The 20,322-nt window shown below is 49.7% G+C and overlaps 2 long non-coding RNA genes and 1 other non-coding gene across 3 annotated transcripts; 2 read left to right on the forward strand and 1 right to left on the reverse strand.

The window, feature by feature from the left end:
• Positions 1-9,928: 9,928 nt before the first annotated feature.
• Positions 9,929-11,849, forward strand: LOC103161708. Its single transcript, XR_004770820.1, has 2 exons — positions 9,929-10,215; positions 11,693-11,849. It is a non-coding gene; the product is annotated as an uncharacterized LOC103161708 (long non-coding RNA).
• On the forward strand, positions 10,256-10,442 carry LOC113836426. The gene has a single exon (XR_003487157.1).
• A 2,435-nt stretch (positions 11,850-14,284) lies between the features above and the next one.
• On the reverse strand, positions 14,285-19,126 carry LOC103161706. The gene is made up of 3 exons (XR_003487121.2): positions 18,994-19,126; positions 16,532-16,659; positions 14,285-15,542 (listed from the first exon to the last, which is right to left on the reverse strand). It is a non-coding gene; the product is annotated as an uncharacterized LOC103161706 (long non-coding RNA).
• Positions 19,127-20,322: the final 1,196 nt, after the last annotated feature.

The raw sequence follows: 20,322 nt of genomic DNA on the forward strand, positions 1-20,322 counted from the left end.
TGCCCATCATCCATCTGAGATCCTCCCCTGTCCATCATCCTCTCTGAGATCCTCCCCTGCCCATCATCCATCTGAGATCCTCCCCTGTCCATCATCCTCTCTGAGATCCTCCCCTGTCCATCATCCATCTGAGATCCTCCTCTGTCCATCATCCATCTGAGATCCTCCCCTGTCCATCATCCTCTCTGAGATCCTCCCCTGTCCATCATCCACTCTGAGATCCTCCCCTGTCCATCATCCACTCTGAGATCCTCCCCTGTCCATCATCCACTCTGAGATCCTCCCCTGTCCATCATCCACTCTGAGATCCTCCCCTGTCCATCATCCACTCTGAGATCCTCCCCTATAGTGGGAAATTACTAATACAGAGCCAAGTAGAAATATAAGGGTATTTAATAGGGAAAAGCCTTACTTACAGAGCGACCTAGCCAGCTGGCATGGCAGCAGTCTGTACAGCAAGCCAAAAGGGTGAAAACTGAAAGCGAAACCCAGCCAATTGAAACTCTTACTCTACATCACCTTGACCTCGAAGGTGTGGTCAGGCAGACCTGTAGCCAGCCCCTAAGCAGGCATGGCTACAGGTTCCCCTACAATTCCCCTTTTAGTCTAAAAGAGGATTAAAACTTAACAGTGTAAAGCATCCAAAATTAACAATCATAAATGTGAAATATAAGAAGATACAACAATCTGCTTATGTCACATCCTAACTATTTTAACTAAACCCTAAAGTCATCTGAAAGAAGTGTCCAAGCCTGAACACCTCCTTCCAATCCCAACCATAAACAATAGGAAGCTATCCTAACTAGGTATATACACTATCCTAAGTGACAACAATGGGGAAAGGGGGCATAGCATCCTCCAAGTTACTTCCTGCTGAAATGAGATGATGATAGTCATGTGGGGTCCTGTAGGAAGAAAATATTAGTATAGTGAAAGTCTTGAATGGATTGTATCCAGTCCATGTTAGATGGGATTCTCTTGATAGAAGATCTCGCTTGAAATCCTCAACTTGATTGAAGTCAGTACCCGAAGCTCTGGTGTGAGTGTCAGTTGAAATGGAGCAAGTTGGATCCAGTGCAGTCGAGGAGGTGTGGCCCATTTTCTTTCCAGGGTGTCCAGGGATTGCTGTCAGGCAGGTCTTCATTGGCTGTGTGGGACTCAAACATAAACAGTTAGCAGAGAAATGTTTGCTTGTGTATAATGGGAAAGGCAACCATGGGAGAATAACGATTATGAGAGGGTGTACACCTTGAAAGAAAGATCCAAGAAAAGACAAAGACAGTCCCCAAATTCTTCTTTTATTCTATATTACATCAATTGGTTTCTTAATACAATACAGAAACTCTACAGTTTAGTTAAATAACGTGCTTGGATTTTAGAGGAGGAAAGCTAAATCCACCTCTAAATCCAGCAATGGTTTAATTGAATAGGGACTAGAAAAATAAAGAGAAATAGAGTTCTCTGAGAGACAGCTGTAAGGTTTACCATATGGCATGTTCCTTTTGTCTGATGGTTATAGCTACCTTTTCTCCTCCCCAAGCTCCAGTGTCTTGCACATGATAGTCAATGTTGGCTGCATACAAAACCCATTCTTCTAGCGGAGCTGATCTGATCTTTAAAGGCAAAAGTATTCTTTTGCATATTGGGTTTGCATTCTCATAAGCTATTGTATATGTAATTGATTGTCTTGTTTCTGGATTTGTTACCTGTAATTCTACTGCCCTAGTTAACCTTTGTAAGAAGTCCTGGAACTGTTCTGTAGGTCCCTGTTCTATTCTGGTATAAGCTTCTAGGCGTTCTCCTGGCTCACGAACCTTATCCAAGGCATTAATGCTGCTTTCCTGCACAGAGACAGTATATCATCATCATATTCAGCCTGAGCCTCTGGGTTAGCATAAATACCCTGACCAAGAAGCTTATCTAGAGGGGCTTCAAAACCTTCCTTTATGCCCTGACACTCAAGGAGCTTCTCCTCTTCCCTCACCAATGTCTTCCACTGGATTTGGCATGAATTCTCAAGTACAGCTGCTACCAATCGTTCCCAATCTGTGGGTGTCACCCTGTTAAAGGTTGCCCATGAATGTAATAGCTGTTTTACGTATGGGCTATGGAGACCATATGAGACAACTGATTCTTTAATATTCTTAAGATCCTTCAGCTGTATAGGTTGACATTCATAAGCCATCCATCCATGAGGGTTTTTCTTAGAAGCTGGCTTTTCTACCATGGTAGCTGGGTACACTAATGGTGTGTGAGTAACAACCTTAGAGGAATAGTCATGATACCTGGGTGGAGTAGGTGCCTGGGATTGGAGTGATTCTGCCTCCTAGGCATCCCAATGATCTTTAAGCCTACTAATGATATCCTTATGAAAAGTTTCAATCTCCTTAATTATAAAAGATTCCAAGCATGTTAGTGAATCTGTAAATTGCTCTAACTGCTCCTCTACACGTTTTCTAGGTCTTTAATAGGTCATCCTTAGGCAGCATCTGGATGGTATGGAAACTGCCTTCTAGGTATTGGAGTCTAGATTCCAAGTCATGATTTGCTGATTTTGAGTCCTCAGCAATCGACCGTATGGACCTATGTAATCTGTCAGCCCTGTACTGTAAATTATCTTCCAAACATTTGAATCTAGACTCAAATTTGTGATCTGCTACCTTAGATGTTTCAATAATTGATTGAATGACATCGTCCAATTCTTCAACCCTATCCTGGGTATCTTGCACCTTTGCATCTAGTTTCTGGGTAACATTGCCTATCTGAGTTTCTAGCTGGCTACAGATATTCTTTTGCTCGTCATGGTCTTCTGACAGCCTAGCCTCTAAGGCCTCAGACATGGAGGATCTCTCTGTGTTTATCTTATCATAAATACGCTGTATCTCATCTTGGGTAACAGACACCTCTGTCTTTAGGGTATTGGACACAGAGCCAAGCTTATCATCCAATTTCTGTTCCACTTGCTGCACAATTGTGGTCTGACCTAATCTGTTCTCCAAAACCTCATTGTGTAAAGCTGTTATTTCCTGTAAGTATGTGGTGAGGTTATCCTTATCCCTATTCCTGAGTCCTCTGGCTAGTAATATTATTTGTACCAGCAAGCTATCTGCCATTACGGCATATAGGCCAGTAATTGGCAAATTAGCATCCTCTTCAAACATTGAATTCACGTAATAAGCAAAAATATCGCCAATTTTAGCAAATGATAAATATCCCACCATAATTTTACCTGAATTCTGCTCCAGATGCAGTAACTATCTTTGATCAGCAGGTGGCCCAGGCGTTCAGCTACTCAGTGCTGCGTTTGGCAGTGGTCAGTGGCAGCAGTGGAGAGAGGTCACAAAAGCGGTTGCGCTTATCTTAAAGAGTATACAGCTTTACGGCTGCAACCACTCAAAGAGATTCGGCTTTCCTGCAGCAGCAGCCAGGGGAAGCTGCTGCTGAAAGCTGAGGCCTACTCGACTCTAGGCAGCTAGAAACTGTCTCCAAGCTGGGCGGATGATTCTGAGGAGCTCAGCTGCAGCGGGAATGCGCTTGTGTGGTGCAGCGGGTTGGCTAGGAGCCGGGAGCACCTGTAGAGAGAGGGAGCTTTCCCTGCCTAGGCCGCAGGCCCAGTTGAACCCACAGCCTGTCCCAAATGGGGTGTAGGTTTCCAATATCCCACTCATGACAACCAGATATAGTGGGAAATTACCAATAAAGAGCCAAGTAGAAATATAAGGGTATTTAATAGGGAAAAGCCTTACTTACAGAGCGACCTAGCCAGCCGGCGTGGCAGCAGTCTGTACAGCAAGCCAAAAGGGTGAAAACTGAAAGCAAAACCCAGCCAATTGAAACTCTTACTCTATGTCACCCTGACCTCGCAGGTGTGGTCAGGCAGACCTGTAGCCAGCCCCTAAGCAGGCATGGCTACAGGTTCCCCTACACTCCCCTGCCCATCATCTACTCTGAGATCCTCACCTGCCCATCAGACCCCCCACTGGGCAGCCTCTCACTACACACAACTCCAGGCTTAGGACTTTGCAGTTTAGCAAAATGGATAAGTAAATGTGAATAGTTTGTTCAGTTTCAGATTAACAATGTACTAATGTAAATGTATACACAAATGCCACCCCACCCATGATTGTCTATCTGAAATGCAGACTTAATTGAGCTTCCTGTATTTATCTAGCAGGCCTATCCCATTAGGATGGCTGTAAAAACATCAAAGCTACACACACACACACATAGACTCACACATACACACACACACACACACACACACACACACACACACACATAGACTCACACATACACACACACACACACACACACACACACACACATGCACGCGCGCAACTCTTTCTCACCCAAGACAGCAGGAATAGGTGGGCAGGAGGACCATTGATGAAGGATGCAATGAAAGCCCTTCCCTTCCTCCTAGGCAGCCATTCTGGGGCATATGATCACTCTTGAACCTATCAGGTTGCCCAAGGAGGTCTTGCTCTGATTGGCTCAGGCCTGGGCACATGTACCAACAGTCAGACAGAGTTTGTGAGGCCCTGATTGGCTGATATCCTCCCTGAGTTAATTCTTCCAAAGCGGGAGCTTGGTTTGTAATATCTGTTAGTGTGGTCACGGTGAGGGCTTTCTCTAACGAGACATAACATGGGGGCTGGGACAACACTGACAATTGCTGCTCTTCCACTCATATCACACCAGTGCCAGGAGGCCTGACACCCTCTTCTGGCCGTCATGGGTACTGCACACAAGTGGTATACATGCACACAGATAGCCATACTCACATACATATAAATAAATAAATCTAAGTTGGGCATAATGGTGCTCACCTTTAATCCCAACACTTGGGAGGCAGAGGCAGGTGAGATCTCCTTGAGTTTGAGGCCAGCCTGGTCTACATAGTTCCAGGACAGCCAGAACTACATAATGAGACCCTCTCTCAAAAATATAAAAATCTAGAAATATGTAAAGAGAACATAGTGTGACCACATCTTCATCGAGCCAAATCCCTCATGCTGTGTCCCGCGCGCTATATGTTCTCGCTGGCAAGAAATACACACACAGGACACTCGGATCCTTCTGCAGAAAAGCTTTAATGCATCTTGAGAGTGGAGAGCATAAGCTTACCAGAGCGGAGACCCTGAACCAAGAATCCCTTCCCTTAATAAAGGCTGGCAAGCAGCCGCCTGGGACATGTTACCCTATGAATGGCTTCAGCTCCTCAGGCCAAATGAGCCACGGGATAGGCAGAGATCAAAGGAATGGAAATTACCCAGCGCCTGTGAAATAATTTACATTTGGTGTCTGCAGGCACCATCATTGTAATGGAGAATGCAGGAACAGCTCCCTACAATGCTGAGCCATTAAATTTTTTTTAAGATGAGCAGAAGGTCCAGGATGCAGCTCAGCACCAGAGTGCTTGCTTCAAATGCAAAAGGCCCCGGGTCCTATCCCAGGACAACAAATACATAATATAATATAATATAATATAATATAATATAATATATGAAAGGAGCCCCAGCCACAGTGGTGTAAGCCCCTGCACAGTCAAGCAGTGAGGATTCTAGGTCAGTGGCCGAGCCTATGAGACCCTGAGTCCTGCCCTCTGCAAGGTCCTCAGTATAGATGCAGATATCCTCATCACACAGCAGTGACATTCTTCAGAAACACACAAAAGACCACCTGCTCTCTGGTAGACAGTGCAGGGCACCCCACAGCCTCCCCTGTGCACCCTGCATCTGCAGTAGAGATACAGACCCCTGCAACAGCCCCTCCCCTCTGGCAATAGGATCTCATTTGTGCAGTGTTTAAGAAGGAACCTTGTGCCTGAACCACACCACCAATCCAAATCCCTCAAACTCCTATGTAAACTCTACAGCCCTACCACTGCTTCTGGGCTCAGCTGGACAGGACACCTCTGTCTTGCTGCCAACTTGACTGCATCTAAAATCAACCAAACCCAAGCAGCTGGCCACACCTGGGAGGGATTGTTCTTTGATTAGACCCTTTCAAGTGAGAAGACCCACCCTAAACGTGGGCCACACCTTCTGGTGGCACTTAAAATGACAAGGATGGACTGACAAAGGCAGCTTTTGCTTTTTGCCTGCTTGCCTTCCGTCTCACTGGCAAGTTCATCTACCGTGTCATGGAGGCATTAGGGTTAGAACCTGCTTCTTCATGACTCCAGTGTATACTGATGGTCAGCTGACCAGCTGAGACACCCAGCCTCGTGGACTGAACAACTGTGGGACTCTTGGCCTTTCCATCAGGAAACAGCCATGGTTGGACTAGCTGGACCACAGCCATAAGCCACTGTAATGAGTGTGTGTGTGTGTGTGTGTGTGTGTGTGTGTGTGTGTGTGTGTGTGTGTTCAGTCCCTCAAAGAATACTAACACACGGTTCATATGTAAATTCCCCTCGTACCTGCTCTTTTCTTGGGAGTAACCATTGACCCCGTCAGGATATTCTGAGGCACTCTCTTGTCACCACTTTTGGGGTGACTCTAGCATGACTTCGCCTGGACAGAATCCCCAGTTAAATGACTCAGCTTGCCCATTCCCTCGTGGCTAGCTGTGACCGACCAGGTGTTGGCTGCCAGTCGCCTGTCTTAGCCTCTCTGGGCCGCCAGCTCCTTCCTCCACTTTGAAACATTCGGTATCTTCAAACATTTCCCTCTCTCTTTCTAAGGTGGGAAAGTTCACAAACTCTTCTGTCGCACACTCCTCTCCGTAGCTATTTACTGCATTGCTGTGAGACGTGATGAGCTGGGATTGGGCTTTTTCCTAATGAGGCTGAAAGGGGAAACGAGGAGGGGAGTTGTCATAGGCAGGGACTGGGGTCTGAGGGGTGCAGGCAGGCTGCACTACTCAGAGACACCACCAGGGGGCACACGGGGCCGTGGAATGCACCTCCAGTTCCGTGGCTTTCTCTGTTTCTGCCTGCCTGGCTCTGCTAACTTTGGGAACGGCCCTCTCTGGCTCCAGGTGGCACAAACAGTTCAGCCGATCCACAGGTCGCCCGTTTCCTGAGAGGTTCAGACAGGAGAATCGCTCCAGCCCAGAAGTTCTCAGCCAGCCTGGGCAACACAGGGTGGGGAGACTGAGGTGCTTCTAACCCAAGGGACCGGGGAGGCTGGAGGCCCCTCTCCCTGATGACCGGACTTCCACCGCTGTCACAAAGAGCCCAATGCTGGCCAGCCGCCAAAAGCCACTGTTCCCGAGCCTGTTTGTGCTGTTGAACTTGTCCTAATTACATTTTTAATTATCAAGTAAGTTGATAAACTAGAGGAAAGCCAAGCAAAGTTGTTCCAGCGACAAAATCAGACAACCAAGGTTAAATAGTTAAATAGAAAAGAAAACATGGGTGTGAGCAGAGAAGTGGGGTGGGTGTGGGAGGCTGGTCCTGGAAACCTCACTGCATTTCTCTTACAATGGTTTCCAAGTGTCTTCAAGACTGTTAGAAGGCTAGACTCATACCAAGAATAAAAGACAGCCAAATGTGATGCTACACACCTGAAATCCCAGCACTTGGGAAGGCAGAGGCAGGAGGGTCAGGAGTTCAAATTCATCCCCTGAGATTGGACTTATGGAGTTTGTGGATGCCATGTGTATGTGAATGAACCCAGGTCTCCTGGAAAAACAGCCACTGCTCTTGACTGCTGAGCCAATGCTCCAGCCCTCCACTGATACTTTTACAGTGCCCTGTTTTAAGACTCTCTTCGTTCTGTTAGTATAAAAACTCCAGGAAACTGCTTCCATGAGGGAACACGGAACCTGATGTAATCTAGCCCTGTGTTTCCTGGAATTTGCTCACTCAAATTTGGCTCAAGAATAAATTATTTCTTATTTCCTTTGAGGCAAGGTTTGTGTTTTTATGTCAACATATTTTTTATCTGAAATAAATAATAAAAAGCCTTGGGGGCAGGGGTATGTAGTTTAGTGGTTAGATTCCCTTCACAGGGAAATATGCAAGACCCTTCATTTCATAGCAAAGATGTGTGGGTGTCAAGCCCCCCATTTTACTGTAAAATAAAATGTGCACACCCCATCTGCCCTACCCCCTTCACCCATCTGAGCTGTGGATGGACTTGATTCCAGTTAGAGCACATTGGTTAGAAGGAACCACAATAAAATGCCCCCGTCTATAGGGGTAACTGTCGTGTGACACTTTTTCTAGGGAGATAGTATAGGGTGGGAGGAAATGCTGAAGAAAGACCTCAGACTCAAACAGTAGCAAGAACAAAGAGCGTTTATTATCCCAGCATGCATGTGAGGTCGTTCACCTGTACAAAATGGCAACGACCCTGAGAGACTTGCAGACTCTTTTTAAGCACAGCTAAGGGGAGTTCCAGGCTCAGCTACAAAATCGGTTAAGCAAGCAGGGTTACTGTATTTCTAATTGGCTGGGGTTTAGTCTTATCATTTGGGACCCATCTGTATAAGCTTAGAGGTGACTCAGAAGGGGGCTGCTGTGTTTGTCCTTGAGACACTGTGAGCCGACTTAGCCGACTTAGCCCCTCTGTGTCTGTTCTCTCCCTTGACCCTGAATGTAAGGGTACAGTGGATAATTGGCTTTGTAGGGAGAGACACCTGTGTGTCCTTCTAGGAGAACTACAACTTAAATCCAGCTGTAGAAAGAAAGAGGGAGCGTTTAACCCTTCAATAGAACAGCACGTTAACACTTCAGTGGGCTATCAATGGCCGACTGAAACCATGGTGCCACCAAAGTCCAACCAGGTGAAACGCTGAGTTTCCTGGGGTTCATTTTCAGGAGCCTGGACAACCCAAAGGTGTCTGCACCACTAGAAGCCCAGTCCAGTCCAGCAAGGATGACAACTCGGGAAAGCTGGCACCTGGAGCTCTCTGTGTAGCCCCACAGGTCAGTGTCTCCTCTCCTCCTCATCCTCATGTAGCCTTAGAGAAGGAGGGGCCTTGTGAATCTGGGAACCTTCAGGAGCTTCTGGAGACTTGTGAGTTCTCAGCTTTCTGAGTCTTAAGGGGCCTTTCCTGTCGCACTTTCTCAAACTTCCCTCCAGGGTGGGATGCTTCAGTTTGGGGGAATTACTACCCAGCACTGACTTGGCCCTGGGGTAACTGACCAAATTCTCGGTGGGATTTCCTACTGGAACCCGGGAATGCCTTGGGATAATTGAAGCCTGCTGGGATATTCAGGGCTTGGATGCCTACTTTGGGGGTTTTAGCCCAGAAATGCCACATCACAGACTCCAGCCCTTGCTGGGCCACAGTGTGGCATCCCCCCGGAGCTCTTTCACAGCTGCGGCTTTGGGGAGCCATCGGATCAAGAGGGCTCTGATCGGGGTCGGTTCATACTGCGATGAAGGGTTACAGGTTTGCAGCAGGACCTGCTGGGTTTCAACCTGTTTGGCCACAAGCGGATGTTTTGCAGGGCTCAGGCGAAACCGCTTGACCCCCTCGGGAACTTCAACTTGTTGGTCTGCACCATCGATCCAATGTCCAGCACAGGGCTGAGAGAGTTAAAGGGACAGTGGCCAGCTCCTGGTGCCCACGGGTAGGACGTCCCTCCGGCTTGTCCCCCTCTAGACGAGCCGGACCGCGCGGCCCCTTTAAGGCAGCTCTGGATGACCCGAAGGCTAGAGCGGCCCTCTGGCGGTAGTCTCGATGGTAAGAAGGCTTCACCTCCGGTCGGAAGTGCATTTGCGGAGCTCTTTCCGGCGCGGGAGAGGAACGCGCGTGCTTCGTTTTGAGCGGAACTGCAGCTTGTGTTGCGCGGCGTGGAACCTCCGGCCTGGGCTCCGGAAGCTGCTCCCGGGCCCGCACGCGGCCGCGGGTCGGGCTGCAGGGGTGCACTGGCCCCGGGACGGGCTGCAGGGGTGCACTGGCCCCGGGACGGGCTGCCGCACTGGACGGGCTGCAGGGGCACTGGCCCCGGGACGCAGGGGTGCACTGGCCCGGGACGGGCTGCAGGGGTGCACTGACCCGGGACGGGCTGCAGGGGTGCACTGACCCCGGGACGGGCTGCAGGGGTGCACTGTGTCCGGGCGAGCACGCCGGCCATGCACCGGCTCCTCCAGTGTGCCACCGCCACACTCCAGGCCATGCGCTTAAGCCCAGTTGTTTTACTCCTTTCTCCGCTCCCTCCCCCCGCAGCTAAAAATAAACTCTCCAGCCCCCAGCGACCGGCCGAAATCACGCAGTAGCTGCTTTCTGCTCCCGGGAGAGTTCCAGGCGACCCAGGTATGACCGTCCCGGAGGTAGAGTGTCCTAGGGTGGACGGACGGTCTGGGGAAAGGCTCCTGTGTGGTTGGACCTGCCCGAGGTGGGTGCAGCCTTGTACCAGACAGCCCGACCTTGACCTAAAGTAAATTCCCAGAGGAACGTGTTCCCTGGGGTTATGATTTGCGGTAACAGGTGTGAACATCCTAGCAGCAGTTTGATGATCATGTATGATACTGCAAACAGGACTTTTGGCCAGCGCTGTCCGAGGCCGAGGGCCGCTCTCTCGGAACTCCGAGGAGCTTTAATATCGTTTGTTTCCTCCAAAAGTAAATATTTGGTTCATTACTCCGGTCCCTTGTTGTAGATTATTTTTAAAAGGTTTTATGTGTGTGGATGTTTCTCTGGTGCCCTCAGAGGTCACCAGAGGGTGCCAGATCCCCTCAAAGTGGAATTAGAGATGGGTGTGAGCCCCAGTGTGGAACTGAACCCAGGTCCTCTGTAAGAGCAAGCGCTCTTAACTGCTGAGCCATCTCTCTCCAGCGATAGCATCACCATCCTCCAAGATAGGGCTCATTTAGCCCCGGGGTGCCCTTTAACTCGTTATGTAGCTGAGGATGGCCTCTACACCCGGATTGCTGGCTTACAGGCACCTTCTACCACACTTGGCTTATGTGGTGCTGGGATCAATGTCAAGGCTTTGTGCATGCTGGGCACTCTTCTTACTGGGAACATGCCCCGACCCTCGTGGAGTTTAAACAAAAAGACACACATACATTTGCGATCCATATACATCACTGTGTAAGACAGCGGTATAACCAGACAGACTCTGATGATGGAAATAGTTCACCTGGACTCCCCTGAGCAACCAGGGGCCTCACGTGCTGTCAGTGTGGTCGAGGGACTAGAATTTGTATTATAACGTAGCCCTGTGGAGCCAGTGGTCACCATGTTGGCGGTCCTGGGTCTAGCACACATCGGATCTGCCGTGGTTAACGGCTTGCCACTCGATTTTCAGGGGCTTGTAGACCTTGCTGGAGTGTGGCTCAGCGGTAGCTCATGTGCTTAGTGTGTGAGGTCCTGGTTGTTAGGGGACTTGGCATCTGTCCAAGTAGACATCAGCAAGTAATGAGAGACTGCACACGTGGGGACTTGTCCGGTTGTGGGCCTCTGAGGGGGCTACAGGTGGGGCAGGATGCACAGTTGAGGACATGGCAGGAGGGGAGGAGGGGGCTCAAATGGGGATGAGTTTGAGCCAGTGCTGAGCTGCAGGGGCCTTTGTCACCAGAGACCTGGCTTGTGGCTGTTGACCAGCAGGTTTCCAAGGAAAGGCCACAGTGCCGGCAGTTTGTGTACATGTAGAAGGATGTGTGAGTAGAAGCAGGAACTTGGCACCTTGTACACCCACCTGGATGGGGAAGGGTGGCCTGGTGGCTTTAACTAAATGTTGAGGCTTGAAGTAGGATGAAGACTGATGGCGTGTGCTTTCTTTTTTCAGGTCACTTGCCTGGAAGATTGGTGTGTGTACACTGAGTGAAAACCAGGCCCTGCTGCGTGCACTTGGACCTGTCGGGTTTGACTCTGATATGTTTTGGGGGTGTTCACCGGCTTAAGACTGCTGTGTGGTGGCTGTAAATAAATGGCATTTGACCATACTCTGTCTTGATTGCTTGTCTGACAGGATCAGAGATCCACCTGTCTTTGCCTCTCGGGTGCTGGGGTGAAAAGCTCAGGATTCCCGGCTGTTTTGGGCATGAAGCACACGGCCATCCAAAAAGTTCTGTAGGGGGTGTAGGTGCTAGGGGCACAGTGAACCCAAGGAAATGAAATTGTGAGAGGTGTCTTGATGGGGAGATGTCCATGGTCTCTGGGATCCCAGCCCTGTGGGTGCTCCTTGCCCTCGCTGTAGGAGTTACCACACAGACTATTCCTCTGTGCTACCTCTGTCCTGTACCCTTGTTCCTCTAGCACAGCGCCCTTAGCAGGATCAGAACTACCATTGTCCCCACCTCTGCCCAATTGCATGTCTAGGGGACCTGGTCACAGATTAGGTACACTGCTGGTGATGGAGGGTTTGGTTATTTGCAGGAACAGGGCCAGTATGGCTTATCTCCCACATTGGGCTTGGGTTCTTGGCATAGTGTGGAAGGCTGGCTTGCTGGGCCAGCAGCCTGTCCCCTTGGTTTACATTATGTCACTGGATGTGACTCATCGGGCCTCTTCGTGGTCTTCCCATCCCACTCTCCAGCTAACTCCTGAGGAGCTACCCAGTTGGTCTGCAGGGCTATCATTTCAATACTGTGATGTAAGGTCTTTGGTGGTTTGCAACCAACCAATAATCTGAAGGACTTAAAGATACCATGTTTCTGGTGTCCAGCAGCCCCTTAGGTGACCTAGGAAGGGCTCTCGTCGTGGAGGCAGAAACACCTGGGTTTTCCACTGGGGCTTCATGTCCCAGCTCTAGCATCAGCCAGCCCTGTGGACTTGGGCATGACACTTCCCTGTTTTACCTGGAGTGCCTTGATACAGGGATTGTGATGGTGACCATGCCCCGGTGCCACCAAGGCAGGGAGCTTCTGGCATCGCCTGAACATCCACATTTGGGCCTCACAAAAGCAGCACCATGGTCTGCGTGCTGTCTCTAGAAAAAGACTATTTGCTGCCTGAATTTATGTGTTGGGATGCAATGCACACTGGAAAAAAAAAGTCTGTAGTGATCTTTCTGGAGTAGGCTGTTTTGGTGGCATGTCCCTGACTCATCGTGGTGTGGGGTGTTTTTCCCGCCCACAGAATGTGGTGTCTTCATGATGGCTCCAGTCTGCCCTCAGAACTTGTCTGGGCAACTGGGGCCTCTTGTCCACAGGTCCTCAGGACCACCACAGTGCTGGTTTGACTGCTTATGCAACATCAGCTCCTATGTCTGATTGGCAGCCTGCAGAAAGCTGCTGGGTGGAGCTACTGAGAGCCCATGGTCCTTCCAGTCAGTCAAGGAAGGGGTGCTGCGGGATTCTTGAGTTCACTGTCGGGCTGGGATTTTGAGACAGTGACTTGGTACCTATGTAGTCCAGGCCAAACACCCCACCATCCTGCCACAGCCTCCACACTGCTAGGATCCTGGTGGGGGGTTTTGTTGTTTGTTTTTTGAGACAGGGTTTCTCTGTGTCTTTTGGAGGCTGTCCGGGAACTAGCTCTTGTAGACCAGGCTGGTCTCGAACTCACAGAGATCCACCTGCCTCTGCCTCCTGAGTGCTGGGATTAAAGGCGTGCACCATCACCACCCGGCCCTGGTGTTTTTGTTTTTTGTGTTTTTTAAGACAGGAAGGAACTCACTGGCTTTGAATTCCTGATCATGTCTCCATGCTGTGGGTATGAGTGTCACCACCATGCTGAGTGTGCCCGGGGATTTCTTAGGCAGAAGTTGGGACTAGTGGAGAGATGATCACGAGGCAGGGTGGCCTGCCCTGAGACGCCAGGCCCTCCAGGAAACACCTACATCTGGTCCTATTCTGGCTAAAAAGCTGCCCTGAGGTGGCCTCTTCCTCGGCTGATGTCATTATTGACTTCGTGGCAACAGGCTCCCGTGACTAGCTTGCTGGCTGCCTTTGGGGCTCCAGGGAATGCAGATTCCACAGAAGAAGCCCGAATGTTTGACGTGGCTGGAAGAGTTCCCAGCCAAGTCCAGTTCCCTTCTATCTCCCATGGATCCCCCAGCCTTTGTTTGTGCCTTGCCTCTGACTAGTTGACCCCATGCGTAAGATGAGGTCTTGGCATGCCCTGGACAGGCCCGAGCCCCTGTGACCATTTCTCCAGATTCCATAAGGATTAGAGCCGGCCCATGAAATCTGTGGTCAAGACCTTTGTGCTGGGGAGATAGCTGAGCTGGTAATGTGCTTGGTGAATCCAAGAGCCTCTGATCCCCAGAACCCAAGTAAAAAAGCTGGGCGTGGTGGCCTGTGACAGGCAGGCAGATCCCCAGGGTTCACTGGCCCCTGGTATAATCTACTTGGTGAGAGGATGAGTCTCACAAGCAAGGTGGACAGCACTTGAGGGAAAATACCTGTGACACACAGGCAAAAAAGAAGTCCTTAGATGTTAATTGAAGTAGGATTTTTAGCTTCTCTTCCTGTCCACTAGAAGGCGCGATCCTTCATCGGATGCTCTTTGCAATGGCCAGCGGGTACTACAAAGCCCAGGGTTCATTCTAAGCCAAGACTTTTTTCAGCGGAGAGCTGTGTAGGAGGTGCAGCTGCAGGGTGAGCCTCTTGCTTAGGAATCCGTCAGTTGGTCCCAGTTGTACTCTGTCCCTGAGAAATGCTTATGTCCTAGAACAGCTGACCCCAGTCTGGGCTTATGCAGTTGGGGACATGTTCTAATGGGTCTTTCCATGCAGAGACACTCCTCAGGATTCTCGTGCCACACGTACCACTGTGTGGATTCCCCGAGCGCTAAGGGTTTAACTGGATCTCAGCCTGTGGGTCACAATACTTTTGGCAAACCTCTATCTCCAAAAGTATTTATGTTACCACTCATAACGATAGCAAAATTACAGTTATGAAGTTGCAACAAAAATAACTTTATGGTTGGGGGGGGGGGTCACCACAACACAAAGAACTGCATTAAAGGGTCGCAGCATCAGGAAGGTTGAGAACCATGGGTTTAGAAACGTCCGAAGCAAGGACATCCTGAAATGAAGAGTGTGGGATGGAGCCTCTGTGGTTTAGATTGCTGATTGTCGTCCCCTAGGAGACGGATGTTGACTGGGAAAGTAGAGGCAGGGTTCTGGAAGTGTGGTCCTGTGAGCTCGGTTAACACCCTTCCGATGTATCAGACAAGTGTTGTTGTGCTTTCTGATGGATCCCAATCAAGTTTAATTAGACACTAACTGTTGGCCTCATCAGGCTCCCGACCCCTCAGGGAACTTTGGATCCCTGGGGGAAGATGGAGGAGGTGTGGGGAAGGAGAGCAGCTAGGGCTGGGGACGATGGAATTGGGTTTTTTAATCTTAGATAAGGAGACCAGGAAATGCCAAAGAGAGTATTATGTGGAGAAGACAGAAAGAACCCCCTGCAGAGGGAAGGCCAGCACTCCAGGCACAGACAAGAAGGGTTTTGTGGGTGCTGGGCCAGTCTCCTAAGGTCCAACAAGCTCCAAAGTGGGGGAGGGGCGAGGGGGGGACGGACGGTACGACATGATGGTTAGCTTCCTGGGAATTGGAGCTAAAATTTGTCCATGCTTTCTTCTTTGGCGGTGGTAGGAAAGTTTACTCCTCATGGAGTAGTTAGCCTGTGTGAGAAGCCTTTCTTCGGATGTTGACGAATATGCCCACTGAGAGGACCCCCAGCCTTTGCCTGGGGAATGACAGGAGTGAGACACACGCTGACAGGTACAGACAGTCACTGCCATGCAAAGTCCTTGTCCATTCCCCATGTCTAGAAGCATGCAGCCTCCATCTTGGTCCTGCTGGTGTGTGTGTGTGTGTGTGTGTGTGTGTGTGAGTGTGTGTGTGTGAATGTGTGTGTGTGAGTGTGTGTGTGTGAGAGTGTGTGAGTGTATGAGTGCATGCGTGTGAGTGCGCACGCGCGCTGTGCTAAGGGTTGAACCTATGGCCTTGAGCGTGCTAGGCAGGTACTCCACCACTGAGTATGTCTATACCACTATGCCCCCAGCCCTCAGTTTTACTTTTTATTTTGAGACAATCTTGATACGTTGCAGAGGCTGGGCTTTAACTCATCACTCTGTAGTCTAGACTGCCAGGACTTGTGACTGGCCGCCAGGACCTCCAGGAGTAGATGGGATTACAGGCCTGTGCCTCCAACCCTAGCTGGTCTAAGTGTGTTCCCGTTGCCTTGCTCGTTCCCACCCCTGCCCCTGCTGTTCACGGGTGGGAAGCCCTTAGTTCTCAGCTCTTCAACAAAGACTGGATGTGCTTGTTTCGTTTAAGCCGCTGTTTAGACTGCTAACAGGAAGACCACAGAAATACATTCTCTTATAATCTTTACAAGCAGAAGCCTGTCTGGGCTTTGGGCGGTTTGTTCTGGTTTTTGTTTGCAGATCAGTTTCACAGTTACAGCAGAAATGGCTCTGTCCTTGCATGTGTGTAAGTCATTGGAAGGTCATTTGTCCCCAGTCTGTCAGCTGGGAGAATTATGTAACGGTTATGCAATACCGATAGAATGCAGTCGCCATCGGCCACCTCGGGCAAAGCAACCGAGTGAAAAGCAAGACCCTGCCTTTCTCCCGTTCTCCCTCCGGAGGTGACGGGCTTTACCCGGGGCCCTGACACGCTAAGCAAGGGCTCCACCACCAAGCCCATCCCCAGCCCTGGGACCCTTCTTACCCAATGTGAGCTTGAGCTTTCCATCGCTCTGTAGTTGTTCTGCCTTCTGACACTTCCTCCTGGAAAGTTTGGTTGTCATAGGAACCCCCTCACATGAATGTCCCGTCTTTGTGACAGAATCCTTCACCCTTTTGGAAGTTAGTGGGGGGCAATAGGAAAGCAACATGAGAAGGCCAGATGGACATAAAGCCTCATTTCCAACATGGCTGCTCTTCTTCTTAGGGGTTCAGACCCCTTTGTGTTTCCATGAAAAGATGACAGGTCCATTCCGATTCACCTTGTCCTATTGACATCCTCTCTGGCAGGCTTGGATGAAGCCCTTGCTGGCCACGCCCCTTCCTAGGAGCATTAGGCTTCCCATCTATTGATTGGCTTTAGGGTTAGACTGTTAAACACATGTGAAATACCCACCATGTGCCGTTGCAGCAGGCAGGGACCCATGTTGCAGCCTTTCCTCAGTTTTGCTCATTGTCCCCCGGCCTGCTTCATTTGTTCCTTGGCCAGGTGGCCTTTCACCTTCTTGCTGCTAAGCTTTCCTCCTGGCCTAGAAGCACAGCACTATTCCAGGAAAATCACATTACATGACCTGTCCCTCCCATTTCTTCCCGCAGAAGTGTAAAAGCCCATTGAGATAATTTAGTTTAATGTGTGTTAAAATTCTGTGAGGGGAGCTGGAGACATGGCTCAGTGGCTCAGAGCACTTGCTGTTTGGGTTGGGTTGCCAGCACACACATGGGGCGGCTCACAGTCCCATATAACTCCATCTCCAGGGGATCCAGCACAGGTACCAGGTACCGGCATACACCCGTGTGCAACACACACACACACACACACACACACACACACACACACACACACACAACACACACACACACACACACAATAATAAAATGTTTTTCAAAACAACAAAACATGTCCGGTGACACTTTTGTACGCACAGGTCATAGTCCTGAGAGACCGATTCAGAAATGTATGTTATTGTGGTTGTTTTTTGAGGGACTTTAGAGGTGGATTATCCTAGCTCACAGTGCCTATGTAGTCTAACCAGCAGGTAACTGGTTTCCTTGGTAACTTCCATATCTTGCCAACCTCTTCCCGGAAAGAAAGGTATGCATTAGACCACGTGCCAGGTGGGAAGGGCTCTGTCACGGCCTGCTTTAGAGCAATGTAAAAATCACTGTCTTGGTTAAATCTCTGTATTGGCCCTGAAGGGGCCAATGTTGTGTTTTGGCTGAACGGACAAAGGTCCCCTTGGGAAACTTATCAAAATGCAAATTTTCCCTAGTCCCTCGGGTGAGGCCTGCCTGAGGCTCCCTTTTCACCTGGGCCTGGCTCAGAATGAGGTCAAGCCTGTTTCTCCAAACCAGCTTCTCTTATTCAGAGAGGACAGGTACACATAGGCCCTCCAGAGGCCTCCCCTTACTGTTTACGTGTAGACGTGTAGACGCTCTGGCCTTTTTATGTTCTGAGTGTTTTGGCTGCACCTGTGTGTGTACCATGTGCATGCAGGAGCCTATGAAGACCAGGAGAGGGCATGAGGTCCCCTGGAATTAAAATTACAGACAGTTATGTGCTGCCATGCGGATGCTGGAAACTGAACCCTGGTCCTTCTACAAGAGCAACAAGTGCTTTTTTATTCGTTTTGGTTTTTCAAGACAAGGTTTCTCTGTATAGCCCTGACTGTCCTAGAAATCACTCTGTAGACCAAACTGGCCTGGAACTCACAAAGATCCACTTGCCTTTGCCCCCTGAGTGCTAATGAAGGAACCAGCTTCCTTTTGGCAGCCATAACAGCCGAACACGTGCTTGCCATAAACCTGCCTTGGTCACGTAGAGGTCAGATGCCTGTCTCGTGACAAGGAACCCATCAGAAGTTAGTCACTAGAAAGTCAGATGCCTGTCTCGTGACAAGGAGCCAATCGGAAGTTAGCTGGTGGCGCTATGCTTTACGACCCTGGGTGTGCTTTACGGACAAGCGCACAGCAATGACGTAGAGAGCATAGCAACCACCCTGGGAGGGCCTATGGGCCATAACAACCAGTTGACCAATCAACACAGGGCAAGCCCTCCAAGCCTGGAAGCACACCAATCGTGAGCCTGTGCGTAAGCCTGTGCGTACCCCTAGACACTCCCCTTACGCTGCCCTATAAGATCTTTTGGGAGACCCAAGGAGCCGTCTTTTCTAGCCGTCCGCCATGGCGGGTGGGTGAAAGACCGAGCTAACATGGGGTTAGCTCGTTAAATTACAATAAAGCCTCATGCAGTTTGCATCAAGCTTTCGCCTCCATTCTGTGTTTGGGGTGGCCGCCCTCCTGGGCTAAGATTCTGGAAGCCTCAGCTTTCTGAGGGTCTTACACTGGGATGAAAGAGCACACCACGCCAGGACTCATGTGCTTGTCACTGTTGAGCCCCCCACCCCTGCCACCCCCAGCCTGGTGGATGTTCATGAAGTCCCTGCTTACCTGGACTTCTGCATGACACGAGGTGGCTTCTCAAACCTTGGTTTCTAGTGATGCCACAGAAGCACTGCTGAATGTCCTAAGGCCTGCGGTTTGCTGAATAAAACCAGAGTATTGTGGACGGGTAGAATTAACAATAAAATCTCTTCCCAATCCAGGAAAGCATTCCATGAAGGTGACAGGAGAATCTTCTTGTTGCATGAACAAAACCACAAGGTGCATCTCAGGCGGCTGTTGATGGAACGGGAAGGCTCCCTCTCACGTGGCTGTTGGGAAGATTTGAGTCAGGCAAACCACAGAAGCCATAGCGTGGTCTAGCCAGTGGGTACGTCATTCATTATGTGGAGACACATGTCCACTGAAGGAGACAAGTCTCCTGGATGGTGGCACTTGTGTGGGGGCCCCAGGGTTCCGGGGAAACTGTACTGAGTGGGAGCCTGGAAGAGGCCTCCTTCAGCACTGAAGAGATTCACACTCACTTGTAACATGCAAAGACAATGGGGGGGGGCAGTCTTTCCCTTTTTGCTCAACAGGGAGAATTATTTTTAGTGTTTCACTTCTTTACCCTCACAGGGTAGCCAGATTATTAGTTAGTTTCTGTCTGGACAGTTCTAGAAGACGTTAAATCACCAGTTCTGTCCTGTCCTGAAACCCCTCTGGCTGCTTTTCATCTTGTGCTCTCTGAGACCTTGAACCACAGACAGCCTACACCACCCCAAACCACAGCTGGGCAGTCCTGCCGGATGTGATGTGACTGTCTGTCTGGCCAGACTAAGTGGCTTCTCATGGGAAGTACAGTCCTGTCCCCAAGTGACACTTCTGGCAAAGACAAGATTATAGATTAGATATACTTATGTACCCTGGTAGGAAGGAAGGCAGCTCTCATGAGCCTGTGTAAGCTGCTGTTTACCAGAAAGGGTAGAGAAACCTGAAGCCTGTGTGGCTGAGGTCCACAGTACATGTTTTATTTTTACTAAATATGAAAGGCTCTGCATCCTCTATTTTAAGTTCAAATTTTAGTTCTGGGTACCAAATCTCAGTCTCTATTTCCTTTTTTTTTTGTTTGTTTTTTTGTTTTTTCGAGACAGAGTTCCTCTGTGGCTTTGGAGGCTGTCCTGGAACTAGCTCTTGTAGACCAGGCTGGTCTCAAACTCACAGAGATCCGCCTGCCTCTGCCTCCCGAGTGCTGGATTAAAGGCGTGCGCCACCAACGCCCGGCTCTATTTCCTGTTTTGTGAAGTGGATTCCATAACTCCTTTGCAGTTATCTCAAAGGAGGCATGATATAAAACATGAGGATGCTTCCTGAAGGGTGGGGGTGGCCAAGAAAGCA

The sequence above is a fragment of the Cricetulus griseus genome, chromosome 7, assembly GCF_003668045.3.
Source record: "Cricetulus griseus strain 17A/GY chromosome 7, alternate assembly CriGri-PICRH-1.0, whole genome shotgun sequence".
In the NCBI taxonomy this organism is placed as follows: domain Eukaryota; kingdom Metazoa; phylum Chordata; class Mammalia; order Rodentia; family Cricetidae; genus Cricetulus; species Cricetulus griseus.